Raw genomic sequence first — 12,051 nt, 5'->3', positions numbered from 1 at the left:
CCACCTACTTCTTTTGTGGCCAGACAACAGACCCTGTTTGGCCACAAAATTGTTCTGAGCAATGTGGCTCTTGTCTGCTAATTTCCTTCCCATTCTTGGTGCAAATACAACCTGTGATTGCCTATGCAAAACAAATCTAGGACAATAAAATACACTGTCTGCTCAAATTGTTAAGTGACAATTTTATGTGAATTCTCTGAATTTTGTCTAGAAAGTGGAACTATTAATCTTTGTAAACTGGAGAGAGGACATTTCTTTTCAGTGGGTGGTGGTTAATGGGCAGCTGAAAACGCTCTAGAAGGCAAACACCGATTTTCCCTGAAAGTGAGGATCAGGACAAATTACTGGATTCAGCAAGTCGTCATATATCTAAACTGAGTCAACTGCTGTGGAAGCTAGTTTTTCGCAATTCTTTGGTCACAATCGTTGGATTCGTAGGCTATGATCTTGTTTATTGACGAAAATGAGACGAGCCAGCCAGGAGTCGAACCTAGAATCTTCTGATCCGTAGTCAGACGCGTTATCCATTGCGCCACTGGCCCATGCCACTTACTGCGTTTGTGGCCAGACAACAGACCCTGTTTGGCCACAAAATTGTTCTGAGCAATGTGGCTCTTGTCTGCTAATTTCCTTCCCATTCTTGGTGCAAATACAACCTGTGATTGCCTATACAAAACAAATCTAGGACAATAAAATACACTGTCTGCTCAAATTGTTAAGTGACTATTTTATGTGAATTCTCTGAATTTTGTCTAGAAAGTGGAACTATTAATCTTTGTAAACTGGAGAGAGGACATTTCTTTTCAGTGGGTGGTGGTTAATGGGCAGCTGAAAACCCTCTGCAAGGTAAATACCGATTTTCCCTGAAAGTGAGGATCAGGACAAATTACTGGATTCAGCAAGTCGTCATATATCTAAACTGAGTCAACTGCTGTGGAAGCTAGTTTTTCGCAATTCTTTGGTCACAATCGTTGGATTCGTAGGCTATGATCTTATTTATTGACGAAAATGAGACGAGCCAGCCAGGAGTCGAAACTAGAATCTTCTGATCCGTAGTCAGACGCGTTATCCATTGCGCCACTGGCCCATGCCACCTGCTTCATTTGTGGCCAGACAACAGACCCTGTTTGGCCACAAAATTGTTCTGAGCAATGTGGCTCTTGTCTGCTAATTTCCTTCCCATTCTTGGTGCAAATACAACCTGTGATTGCCTATGCAAAACAAATCTAGGACAATAAAATACACTGTCTGCTCAAATTGTTAAGTGACAATTTTATGTGAATTCTCTGAATTTTGTCTAGAAAGTGGAACTATTAATCTTTGTAAACTGGAGAGAGGACATTTCTTTTCAGTGGGTGGTGGTTAATGGGCAGCTGAAAACGCTCTAGAAGGCAAACACCGATTTTCCCTGAAAGTGAGGATCAGGACAAATGATTCAGCAAGCCGTGATATATCTAAGCTGAGTCAACTGCTGTGGAAGCTATGTTTTCGCAATTCTTTGGTCACAATCGTTGGATTCGTAGGCTATGATCTTATTTATTGACGAAAATGAGACGAGCCAGCCAGGAGTCGAACCTAGAATCTTCTGATCCGTAGTCAGACGCATTATCCATTGCGCCACTGGCCCATGCCACCTACTTCTTTTGTGGCCAGACAACAGACCCTGTTTGGCCACAAAATTGTTCTGAGCAATGTGGCTCTTGTCTGCTAATTTCCTTCCCATTCTTGGTGCAAATACAACCTGTGATTGCCTATGCAAAACAAATCTAGGACAATAAAATACACTGTCTGCTCAAATTGTTAAGTGACAATTTTATGTGAATTCTCTGAATTTTGTCTAGAAAGTGGAACTATTAATCTTTGTAAACTGGAGAGAGGACATTTCTTTTCAGTGGGTGGTGGTTAATGGGCAGCTGAAAACGCTCTAGAAGGCAAACACCGATTTTCCCTGAAAGTGAGGATCAGGACAAATTATTGGATTCAGCAAGTCGTCATATATCTAAGCTGAGTCAACTGCTGTGGAAGCTAGTTTTTCGCAATTCTTTGGTCACAATCGTTGGATTCGTAGGCTATGATCTTGTTTATTGACGAAAATGAGACGAGCCAGCCAGGAGTCGAATCTAGAATCTTCTGATCCGTAGTCAGACGCGTTATCCATTGCGCCACTGGCCCATGCCACCTACTTCTTTTGTGGCCAGACAACAGACCCTGTTTGGCCACAAAATTGTTCTGAGCAATGTGGCTCTTGTCTGCTAATTTCCTTCCCATTCTTGGTGCAAATACAACCTGTGATTGCCTATGCAAAACAAATCTAGGACAATAAAATACACTGTCTGCTCAAATTGTTAAGTGACAATTTTATGTGAATTCTCTGAATTTTGTCTAGAAAGTGGAACTATTAATCTTTGTAAACTGGAGAGAGGACATTTCTTTTCAGTGGGTGGTGGTTAATGGGCAGCTGAAAACGCTCTAGAAGGCAAACACCGATTTTCCCTGAAAGTGAGGATCAGGACAAATTACTGGATTCAGCAAGTCGTCATATATCTAAACTGAGTCAACTGCTGTGGAAGCTAGTTTTTCGCAATTCTTTGGTCACAATCGTTGGATTCGTAGGCTATGATCTTGTTTATTGACGAAAATGAGACGAGCCAGCCAGGAGTCGAACCTAGAATCTTCTGATCCGTAGTCAGACGCGTTATCCATTGCGCCACTGGCCCATGCCACTTACTTCGTTTGTGGCCAGACAACAGACCCTGTTTGGCCACAAAATTGTTCTGAGCAATGTGGCTCTTGTCTGCTAATTTCCTTCCCATTCTTGGTGCAAATACAACCTGTGATTGCCTATGCAAAACAAATCTAGGACAATAAAATTCACTGTCTGCTCAAATTGTTAAGTGACAATTTTATGTGAATTCTCTGAAGTTTGTCTAGAAAGTGGAACTATTAATCTTTGTAAACTGGAGAGAGGACATTTCTTTTCAGTGCGCGGTGGTTAATGGGCAGCTGAAAACCCTCTGCAAGGTAAATACCGATTTTCCCTGAAAGTGAGGATCAGGACAAATTACTGGATTCAGCAAGTCGTCATATATCTAAGCTGAGTCGACTGCTGTGGAAGCTATGTTTTTGCAATTCTTTGGTCACAATTGTTGGATTCGTAGGCTATGATCTTATTTATTGACGAAAATGAGACGAGCCAGCCAGGAGTCGAACCTAGAATCTTCTGATCCGTAGTCAGACGCGTTATCCATTGCGCCACTGGCCCATGCCACCTACTTCTTTTGTGGCCAGACAACAGACCCTGTTTGGCCACAAAATTGTTCTGAGCAATGTGGCTCTTGTCTGCTAATTTCCTTCCCATTCTTGGTGCAAATACAACCTGTGATTGCCTATGCAAAACAAATCTAGGACAATAAAATACACTGTCTGCTCAAATTGTTAAGTGACTATTTTATGTGAATTCTCAGAATTTTGTCTAGAAAGTGGAACTATTAATCTTTGTAAACTGGAGAGAGGACATTTCTTTTCAGTGCGCGGTGGTTAATGGGCAGCTGAAAACCCTCTGCAAGGTAAATACCGATTTTCCCTGAAAGTGAGGATCAGGACAAATTACTGGATTCAGCAAGTCGTCATATATCTAAGCTGAGTCAACTGCTGTGGAAGCTAGTTTTTCGCAATTCTTTGGTCACAATTGTTGGATTCGTAGGCTATGATCTTATTTATTGACGAAAATGAGACAAGCCAGCCAGGAGTCGAATCTAGAATCTTCTGATCTGTAGTCAGACGCGTTATCCATTGCGCCACTGGCCCATGCCATCTGCTTCATTTGTGGCCAGACAACAGACCCTGTTTGGCCACAAAATTGTTTTGAGCAATGTGGCTCTTGTCTGCTAATTTCCTTCCCATTCTTGGTGCAAATACAACCTGTGATTGCCTATGCAAAACAAATCTAGGACAATAAAATTCACTGTCTGCTCAAATTGTTAAGTGACAATTTTATGTGAATTCTCTGAAGTTTGTCTAGAAAGTGGAACTATTAATCTTTGTAAACTGGAGAGAGGACATTTCTTTTCAGTGCGCGGTGGTTAATGGGCAGCTGAAAACCCTCTGCAAGGTAAATACCGATTTTCCCTGAAAGTGAGGATCAGGACAAATTACTGGATTCAGCAAGTCGTCATATATCTAAGCTGAGTCGACTGCTGTGGAAGCTATGTTTTTGCAATTCTTTGGTCACAATTGTTGGATTCGTAGGCTATGATCTTATTTATTGACGAAAATGAGACGAGCCAGCCAGGAGTCGAACCTAGAATCTTCTGATCCGTAGTCAGACGCGTTATCCATTGCGCCACTGGCCCATGCCACCTACTTCTTTTGTGGCCAGACAACAGACCCTGTTTGGCCACAAAATTGTTCTGAGCAATGTGGCTCTTGTCTGCTAATTTCCTTCCCATTCTTGGTGCAAATACAACCTGTGATTGCCTATGCAAAACAAATCTAGGACAATAAAATACACTGTCTGCTCAAATTGTTAAGTGACTATTTTATGTGAATTCTCTGAATTTTGTCTAGAAAGTGGAACTATTAATCTTTGTAAACTGGAGAGAGGACATTTCTTTTCAGTGCGCGGTGGTTAATGGGCAGCTGAAAACCCTCTGCAAGGTAAATACCGATTTTCCCTGAAAGTGAGGATCAGGACAAATTACTGGATTCAGCAAGTCGTCATATATCTAAGCTGAGTCAACTGCTGTGGAAGCTAGTTTTTCGCAATTCTTTGGTCACAATCGTTGGATTCGTAGGCTATGATCTTATTTATTGACGAAAATGAGACGAGCCAGCCAGGAGTCGAATCTAGAATCTTCTGATCCGTAGTCAGACGCGTTATCCATTGCGCCACTGGCCCATGCCACCTACTTCTTTTGTGGCCAGACAACAGACCCTGTTTGGCCACAAAATTGTTCTGAGCAATGTGGCTCTTGTCTGCTAATTTCCTTCCCATTCTTGGTGCAAATACAACCTGTGATTGCCTATGCAAAACAAATCTAGGACAATAAAATACACTGTCTGCTCAAATTGTTAAGTGACAATTTTATGTGAATTCTCTGAATTTTGTCTAGAAAGTGGAACTATTAATCTTTGTAAACTGGAGAGAGGACATTTCTTTTCAGTGGGTGGTGGTTAATGGGCAGCTGAAAACGCTCTAGAAGGCAAACACCGATTTTCCCTGAAAGTGAGGATCAGGACAAATTACTGGATTCAGCAAGTCGTCATATATCTAAACTGAGTCAACTGCTGTGGAAGCTAGTTTTTCGCAATTCTTTGGTCACAATCGTTGGATTCGTAGGCTATGATCTTGTTTATTGACGAAAATGAGACGAGCCAGCCAGGAGTCGAACCTAGAATCTTCTGATCCGTAGTCAGACATGTTATCCATTGCGCCACTGGCCCATGCCACTTACTTCGTTTGTGGCCAGACAACAGACCCTGTTTGGCCACAAAATTGTTCTGAGCAATGTGGCTCTTGTCTGCTAATTTCCTTCCCATTCTTGGTGCAAATACAACCTGTGATTGCCTATGCAAAACAAATCTAGGACAATAAAATTCACTGTCTGCTCAAATTGTTAAGTGACAATTTTATGTGAATTCTCTGAAGTTTGTCTAGAAAGTGGAACTATTAATCTTTGTAAACTGGAGAGAGGACATTTCTTTTCAGTGCGCGGTGGTTAATGGGCAGCTGAAAACCCTCTGCAAGGTAAATACCGATTTTCCCTGAAAGTGAGGATCAGGACAAATTACTGGATTCAGCAAGTCGTCATATATCTAAGCTGAGTCGACTGCTGTGGAAGCTATGTTTTTGCAATTCTTTGGTCACAATTGTTGGATTCGTAGGCTATGATCTTATTTATTGACGAAAATGAGACGAGCCAGCCAGGAGTCGAACCTAGAATCTTCTGATCCGTAGTCAGACGCGTTATCCATTGCGCCACTGGCCCATGCCACCTACTTCTTTTGTGGCCAGACAACAGACCCTGTTTGGCCACAAAATTGTTTTGAGCAATGTGGCTCTTGTCTGCTAATTTCCTTCCCATTCTTGGTGCAAATACAACCTGTGATTGCCTATGCAAAACAAATCTAGGACAATAAAATACACTGTCTGCTCAAATTGTTAAGTGACAATTTTATGTGAATTCTCTGAATTTTGTCTAGAAAGTGGAACTATTAATCTTTGTAAACTGGAGAGAGGACATTTCTTTTCAGTGGGTGGTGGTTAATGGGCAGCTGAAAACGTTCTACAAGGTAAACACCGATTTTCCCTGAAAGTGAGGATCAGGACAAATTGCTGGATTCAGCAAGCCGTGATATATCTAAACTGAGTCAACTGCTGTGGAAGCTAGTTTTTCGCAATTCTTTGGTCACAATCGTTGGATTCGTAGGCTATGATCTTATTTATTGACGAAAATGAGACGAGCCAGCCAGGAGTCGAACCTAGAATCTTCTGATCCGTAGTCAGACGCGTTATCCATTGCGCCACTGGCCCATGCCACTTACTGCGTTTGTGGCCAGACAACAGACCCTGTTTGGCCACAAAATTGTTCTGAGCAATGTGGCTCTTGTCTGCTAATTTCCTTCCCATTCTTGGTGCAAATACAACCTGTGATTGCCTATGCAAAACAAATCTAGGACAATAAAATACACTGTCTGCTCAAATTGTTAAGTGACAATTTTATGTGAATTCTCTGAATTTTGTCTAGAAAGTGGAACTATTAATCTTTGTAAACTGGAGAGAGGACATTTCTTTTCAGTGGGTGGTGGTTAATGGGCAGCTGAAAACGCTCTAGAAGGCAAACACCGATTTTCCCTGAAAGTGAGGATCAGGACAAATTGCTGGATTCAGCAAGCCGTGATATATCTAAGCTGAGTCAACTGCTGTGGAAGCTATGTTTTCGCAATTCTTTGGTCACAATCGTTGGATTCGTAGGCTATGATCTTATTTATTGACGAAAAAGAGACAAGCCAGGTAGCCAGCCAGGAGTCGAACCTAGAATTTTCTGATCCGTAGTCAGACGCGTTATCCATTGCGCCACTGGCCTATGCCATCTGCTTCATTTGTGGCCAGACAACAGACCCTGTTTGGCCACAAAATTGTTTTGAGCAATGTGGCTCTTGTCTGCTAATTTCCTTCCCATTCTTGGTGGAAATACAACCTGTGATTGCCTATACAAAACAAATCTAGGACAATAAAATACACTGTCTGCTCAAATTGTTAAGTGACTATTTTATGTGAATTCTCTGAATTTTGTCTAGAAAGTGGAACTATTAATCTTTGTAAACTGGAGAGAGGACATTTCTTTTCAGTGGGTGGTGGTTAATGGGCAGCTGAAAACCCTCTGCAAGGTAAATACCGATTTTCCCTGAAAGTGAGGATCAGGACAAATTACTGGATTCAGCAAGTCGTCATATATCTAAACTGAGTCAACTGCTGTGGAAGCTAGTTTTTCGCAATTCTTTGGTCACAATCGTTGGATTCGTAGGCTATGATCTTGTTTATTGACGAAAATGAGACGAGCCAGCCAGGAGTCGAACCTAGAATCTTCTGATCCGTAGTCAGACGCGTTATCCATTGCGCCACTGGCCCATGCCATCTGCTTCTTTTGTGGCCAGACAACAGACCCTGTTTGGCCACAAAATTGTTCTGTGCAATGTGGCTCTTGTCTGCTAATTTCCTTCCCATTCTTGGTGCAAATACAACCTGTGATTGCCTATGCAAAACAAATCTAGGACAATAAAATACACTGTCTGCTCAAATTGTTAAGTGACTATTTTATGTGAATTCTCTGAATTTTGTCTAGAAAGTGGAACTATTAATCTTTGTAAACTGGAGAGAGGACATTTCTTTTCAGTGGGTGGTGGTTAATGGGCAGCTGAAAACGCTCTAGAAGGCAAACACCGATTTTCCCTGAAAGTGAGGATCAGGACAAATTGCTGGATTCAGCAAGCCGTGATATATCTAAGCTGAGTCAACTGCTGTGGAAGCTATGTTTTCGCAATTCTTTGGTCACAATCGTTGGATTCGTAGGCTATGATCTTATTTATTGACGAAAATGAGACGAGCCAGCCAGGAGTCGAACCTAGAATCTTCTGATCCGTAGTCAGACGCGTTATCCATTGCGCCACTGGCCCATGCCACCTACTTCTTTTGTGGCCAGACAACAGACCCTGTTTGGCCACAAAATTGTTCTGAGCAATGTGGCTCTTGTCTGCTAATTTCCTTCCCATTCTTGGTGCAAATACAACCTGTGATTGCCTATGCAAAACAAATCTAGGACAATAAAATACACTGTCTGCTCAAATTGTTAAGTGACAATTTTATGTGAATTCTCTGAATTTTGTCTAGAAAGTGGAACTATTAATCTTTGTAAACTGGAGAGAGGACATTTCTTTTCAGTGGGTGGTGGTTAATGGGCAGCTGAAAACGCTCTAGAAGGCAAACACCGATTTTCCCTGAAAGTGAGGATCAGGACAAATTACTGGATTCAGCAAGTCGTCATATATCTAAACTGAGTCAACTGCTGTGGAAGCTAGTTTTTCGCAATTCTTTGGTCACAATCGTTGGATTCGTAGGCTATGATCTTGTTTATTGACGAAAATGAGACGAGCCAGCCAGGAGTCGAACCTAGAATCTTCTGATCCGTAGTCAGACGCGTTATCCATTGCGCCACTGGCCCATGCCACTTACTGCGTTTGTGGCCAGACAACAGACCCTGTTTGGCCACAAAATTGTTCTGAGCAATGTGGCTCTTGTCTGCTAATTTCCTTCCCATTCTTGGTGCAAATACAACCTGTGATTGCCTATGCAAAACAAATCTAGGACAATAAAATTCACTGTCTGCTCAAATTGTTAAGTGACAATTTTATGTGAATTCTCTGAAGTTTGTCTAGAAAGTGGAACTATTAATCTTTGTAAACTGGAGAGAGGACATTTCTTTTCAGTGCGCGGTGGTTAATGGGCAGCTGAAAACCCTCTGCAAGGTGAATACCGATTTTCCCTGAAAGTGAGGATCAGGACAAATTACTGGATTCAGCAAGTCGTCATATATCTAAGCTGAGTCGACTGCTGTGGAAGCTATGTTTTTGCAATTCTTTGGTCACAATTGTTGGATTCGTAGGCTATGATCTTATTTATTGACGAAAATGAGACGAGCCAGCCAGGAGTCGAACCTAGAATCTTCTGATCCGTAGTCAGACACGTTATCCATTGCGCCACTGGCCCATGCCACCTACTTCTTTTGTGGCCAGACAACAGACCCTGTTTGGCCACAAAATTGTTCTGAGCAATGTGGCTCTTGTCTGCTAATTTCCTTCCCATTCTTGGTGCAAATACAACCTGTGATTGCCTATGCAAAACAAATCTAGGACAATAAAATTCACTGTCTGCTCAAATTGTTAAGTGACAATTTTATGTGAATTCTCTGAAGTTTGTCTAGAAAGTGGAACTATTAATCTTTGTAAACTGGAGAGAGGACATTTCTTTTCAGTGCGCGGTGGTTAATGGGCAGCTGAAAACCCTCTGCAAGGTGAATACCGATTTTCCCTGAAAGTGAGGATCAGGACAAATTACTGGATTCAGCAAGTCGTCATATATCTAAGCTGAGTCGACTGCTGTGGAAGCTATGTTTTTGCAATTCTTTGGTCACAATTGTTGGATTCGTAGGCTATGATCTTATTTATTGACGAAAATGAGACGAGCCAGCCAGGAGTCGAACCTAGAATCTTCTGATCCGTAGTCAGACGCGTTATCCATTGCGCCACTGGCCCATGCCACCTACTTCTTTTGTGGCCAGACAACAGACCCTGTTTGGCCACAAAATTGTTCTGAGCAATGTGGCTCTTGTCTGCTAATTTCCTTCCCATTCTTGGTGCAAATACAACCTGTGATTGCCTATGCAAAACAAATCTAGGACAATAAAATACACTGTCTGCTCAAATTGTTGTGACAATTTTATGTGAATTCTCTGAATTTTGTCTAGAAAGTGGAACTATTAATCTTTGTAAACTGGAGAGAGGACATTTCTTTTCAGTGGGTGGTGGTTAATGGGCAGCTGAAAACGCTCTAGAAGGCAAACACCGATTTTCCCTGAAAGTGAGGATCAGGACAAATTGCTGGATTCAGCAAGCCGTGATATATCTAAGCTGAGTCAACTGCTGTGGAAGCTATGTTTTCGCAATTCTTTGGTCACAATTGGTGGATTCGTAGGCTATGATCTTATTTATTGACGAAAAAGAGACAAGCCAGGTAGCCAGCCAGGAGTCGAACCTAGAATTTTCTGATCCGTAGTCAGACGCGTTATCCATTGCGCCACTGGCCTATGCCATCTGCTTCATTTGTGGCCAGACAACAGACCCTGTTTGGCCACAAAATTGTTTTGAGCAATGTGGCTCTTGTCTGCTAATTTCCTTCCCATTCTTGGTGGAAATACAACCTGTGATTGCCTATACAAAACAAATCTAGGACAATAAAATACACTGTCTGCTCAAATTGTTAAGTGACTATTTTATGTGAATTCTCTGAATTTTGTCTAGAAAGTGGAACTATTAATCTTTGTAAACTGGAGAGAGGACATTTCTTTTCAGTGGGTGGTGGTTAATGGGCAGCTGAAAACCCTCTGCAAGGTAAATACCGATTTTCCCTGAAAGTGAGGATCAGGACAAATTACTGGATTCAGCAAGTCGTCATATATCTAAACTGAGTCAACTGCTGTGGAAGCTAGTTTTTCGCAATTCTTTGGTCACAATCGTTGGATTCGTAGGCTATGATCTTGTTTATTGACGAAAATGAGACGAGCCAGCCAGGAGTCGAACCTAGAATCTTCTGATCCGTAGTCAGACGTGTTATCCATTGCGCCACTGGCCCATGGCATCTGCTTCATTTGTGGCCAGACAACAGACCCTGTTTGGCCACAAAATTGTTCTGTGCAATGTGGCTCTTGTCTGCTAATTTCCTTCCCATTCTTGGTGCAAATACAACCTGTGATTGCCTATGCAAAACAAATCTAGGACAATAAAATACACTGTCTGCTCAAATTGTTAAGTGACTATTTTATGTGAATTCTCTGAATTTTGTCTAGAAAGTGGAACTATTAATCTTTGTAAACTGGAGAGAGGACATTTCTTTTCAGTGGGTGGTGGTTAATGGGCAGCTGAAAACGCTCTAGAAGGCAAACACCGATTTTCCCTGAAAGTGAGGATCAGGACAAATTGCTGGATTCAGCAAGCCGTGATATATCTAAGCTGAGTCAACTGCTGTGGAAGCTATGTTTTCGCAATTCTTTGGTCACAATCGTTGGATTCGTAGGCTATGATCTTATTTATTGACGAAAATGAGACGAGCCAGCCAGGAGTCGAACCTAGAATCTTCTGATCCGTAGTCAGACGCGTTATCCATTGCGCCACTGGCCCATGCCACCTACTTCTTTTGTGGCCAGACAACAGACCCTGTTTGGCCACAAAATTGTTCTGAGCAATGTGGCTCTTGTCTGCTAATTTCCTTCCCATTCTTGGTGCAAATACAACCTGTGATTGCCTATGCAAAACAAATCTAGGACAATAAAATACACTGTCTGCTCAAATTGTTAAGTGACAATTTTATGTGAATTCTCTGAATTTTGTCTAGAAAGTGGAACTATTAATCTTTGTAAACTGGAGAGAGGACATTTCTTTTCAGTGGGTGGTGGTTAATGGGCAGCTGAAAACGCTCTAGAAGGCAAACACCGATTTTCCCTGAAAGTGAGGATCAGGACAAATTACTGGATTCAGCAAGTCGTCATATATCTAAACTGAGTCAACTGCTGTGGAAGCTAGTTTTTCGCAATTCTTTGGTCACAATCGTTGGATTCGTAGGCTATGATCTTGTTTATTGACGAAAATGAGACGAGCCAGCCAGGAGTCGAACCTAGAATCTTCTGATCCGTAGTCAGACGCGTTATCCATTGCGCCACTGGCCCATGCCACTTACTGCGTTTGTGGCCAGACAACAGACCCTGTTTGGCCACAAAATTG

General features: G+C 42.0%; 15 non-coding genes across 15 annotated transcripts; all 15 read right to left on the bottom strand.

The window, feature by feature from the left end:
* Positions 1–469: 469 nt before the first annotated feature.
* Positions 470–542, bottom strand: trnar-acg (transfer RNA arginine (anticodon ACG)). The gene has a single exon. It is a non-coding gene; the product is annotated as a tRNA-Arg (tRNA).
* A 1,012-nt stretch (positions 543–1,554) lies between these two features.
* trnar-acg (transfer RNA arginine (anticodon ACG)) lies at positions 1,555–1,627 on the bottom strand. The gene has a single exon. It is a non-coding gene; the product is annotated as a tRNA-Arg (tRNA).
* A 1,017-nt stretch (positions 1,628–2,644) lies between these two features.
* Positions 2,645–2,717, bottom strand: trnar-acg (transfer RNA arginine (anticodon ACG)). Its single transcript has one exon. It is a non-coding gene; the product is annotated as a tRNA-Arg (tRNA).
* Positions 2,718–3,189: 472 nt separating this feature from the next.
* Positions 3,190–3,262, bottom strand: trnar-acg (transfer RNA arginine (anticodon ACG)). The gene has a single exon. It is a non-coding gene; the product is annotated as a tRNA-Arg (tRNA).
* Positions 3,263–4,279: 1,017 nt separating this feature from the next.
* Positions 4,280–4,352, bottom strand: trnar-acg (transfer RNA arginine (anticodon ACG)). The gene has a single exon. It is a non-coding gene; the product is annotated as a tRNA-Arg (tRNA).
* Positions 4,353–5,914: 1,562 nt separating this feature from the next.
* On the bottom strand, positions 5,915–5,987 carry trnar-acg (transfer RNA arginine (anticodon ACG)). Its single transcript has one exon. It is a non-coding gene; the product is annotated as a tRNA-Arg (tRNA).
* A 472-nt stretch (positions 5,988–6,459) lies between these two features.
* Positions 6,460–6,532, bottom strand: trnar-acg (transfer RNA arginine (anticodon ACG)). Its single transcript has one exon. It is a non-coding gene; the product is annotated as a tRNA-Arg (tRNA).
* Positions 6,533–7,557: 1,025 nt separating this feature from the next.
* trnar-acg (transfer RNA arginine (anticodon ACG)) lies at positions 7,558–7,630 on the bottom strand. Its single transcript has one exon. It is a non-coding gene; the product is annotated as a tRNA-Arg (tRNA).
* Positions 7,631–8,102: 472 nt separating this feature from the next.
* Positions 8,103–8,175, bottom strand: trnar-acg (transfer RNA arginine (anticodon ACG)). Its single transcript has one exon. It is a non-coding gene; the product is annotated as a tRNA-Arg (tRNA).
* Positions 8,176–8,647: 472 nt separating this feature from the next.
* On the bottom strand, positions 8,648–8,720 carry trnar-acg (transfer RNA arginine (anticodon ACG)). Its single transcript has one exon. It is a non-coding gene; the product is annotated as a tRNA-Arg (tRNA).
* A 472-nt stretch (positions 8,721–9,192) lies between these two features.
* On the bottom strand, positions 9,193–9,265 carry trnar-acg (transfer RNA arginine (anticodon ACG)). Its single transcript has one exon. It is a non-coding gene; the product is annotated as a tRNA-Arg (tRNA).
* Positions 9,266–9,737: 472 nt separating this feature from the next.
* trnar-acg (transfer RNA arginine (anticodon ACG)) lies at positions 9,738–9,810 on the bottom strand. Its single transcript has one exon. It is a non-coding gene; the product is annotated as a tRNA-Arg (tRNA).
* A 1,023-nt stretch (positions 9,811–10,833) lies between these two features.
* trnar-acg (transfer RNA arginine (anticodon ACG)) lies at positions 10,834–10,906 on the bottom strand. Its single transcript has one exon. It is a non-coding gene; the product is annotated as a tRNA-Arg (tRNA).
* A 472-nt stretch (positions 10,907–11,378) lies between these two features.
* Positions 11,379–11,451, bottom strand: trnar-acg (transfer RNA arginine (anticodon ACG)). Its single transcript has one exon. It is a non-coding gene; the product is annotated as a tRNA-Arg (tRNA).
* Positions 11,452–11,923: 472 nt separating this feature from the next.
* trnar-acg (transfer RNA arginine (anticodon ACG)) lies at positions 11,924–11,996 on the bottom strand. The gene has a single exon. It is a non-coding gene; the product is annotated as a tRNA-Arg (tRNA).
* Positions 11,997–12,051: the final 55 nt, after the last annotated feature.

Source organism: Conger conger, chromosome 16 (genome assembly GCF_963514075.1).
Source record: "Conger conger chromosome 16, fConCon1.1, whole genome shotgun sequence".
Classification (NCBI taxonomy): Eukaryota; Metazoa; Chordata; class Actinopteri; order Anguilliformes; family Congridae; genus Conger; species Conger conger.
Note: the sequence above shows the minus strand (reverse complement) of the source record. Positions and strands in the feature narration are given on the sequence as shown.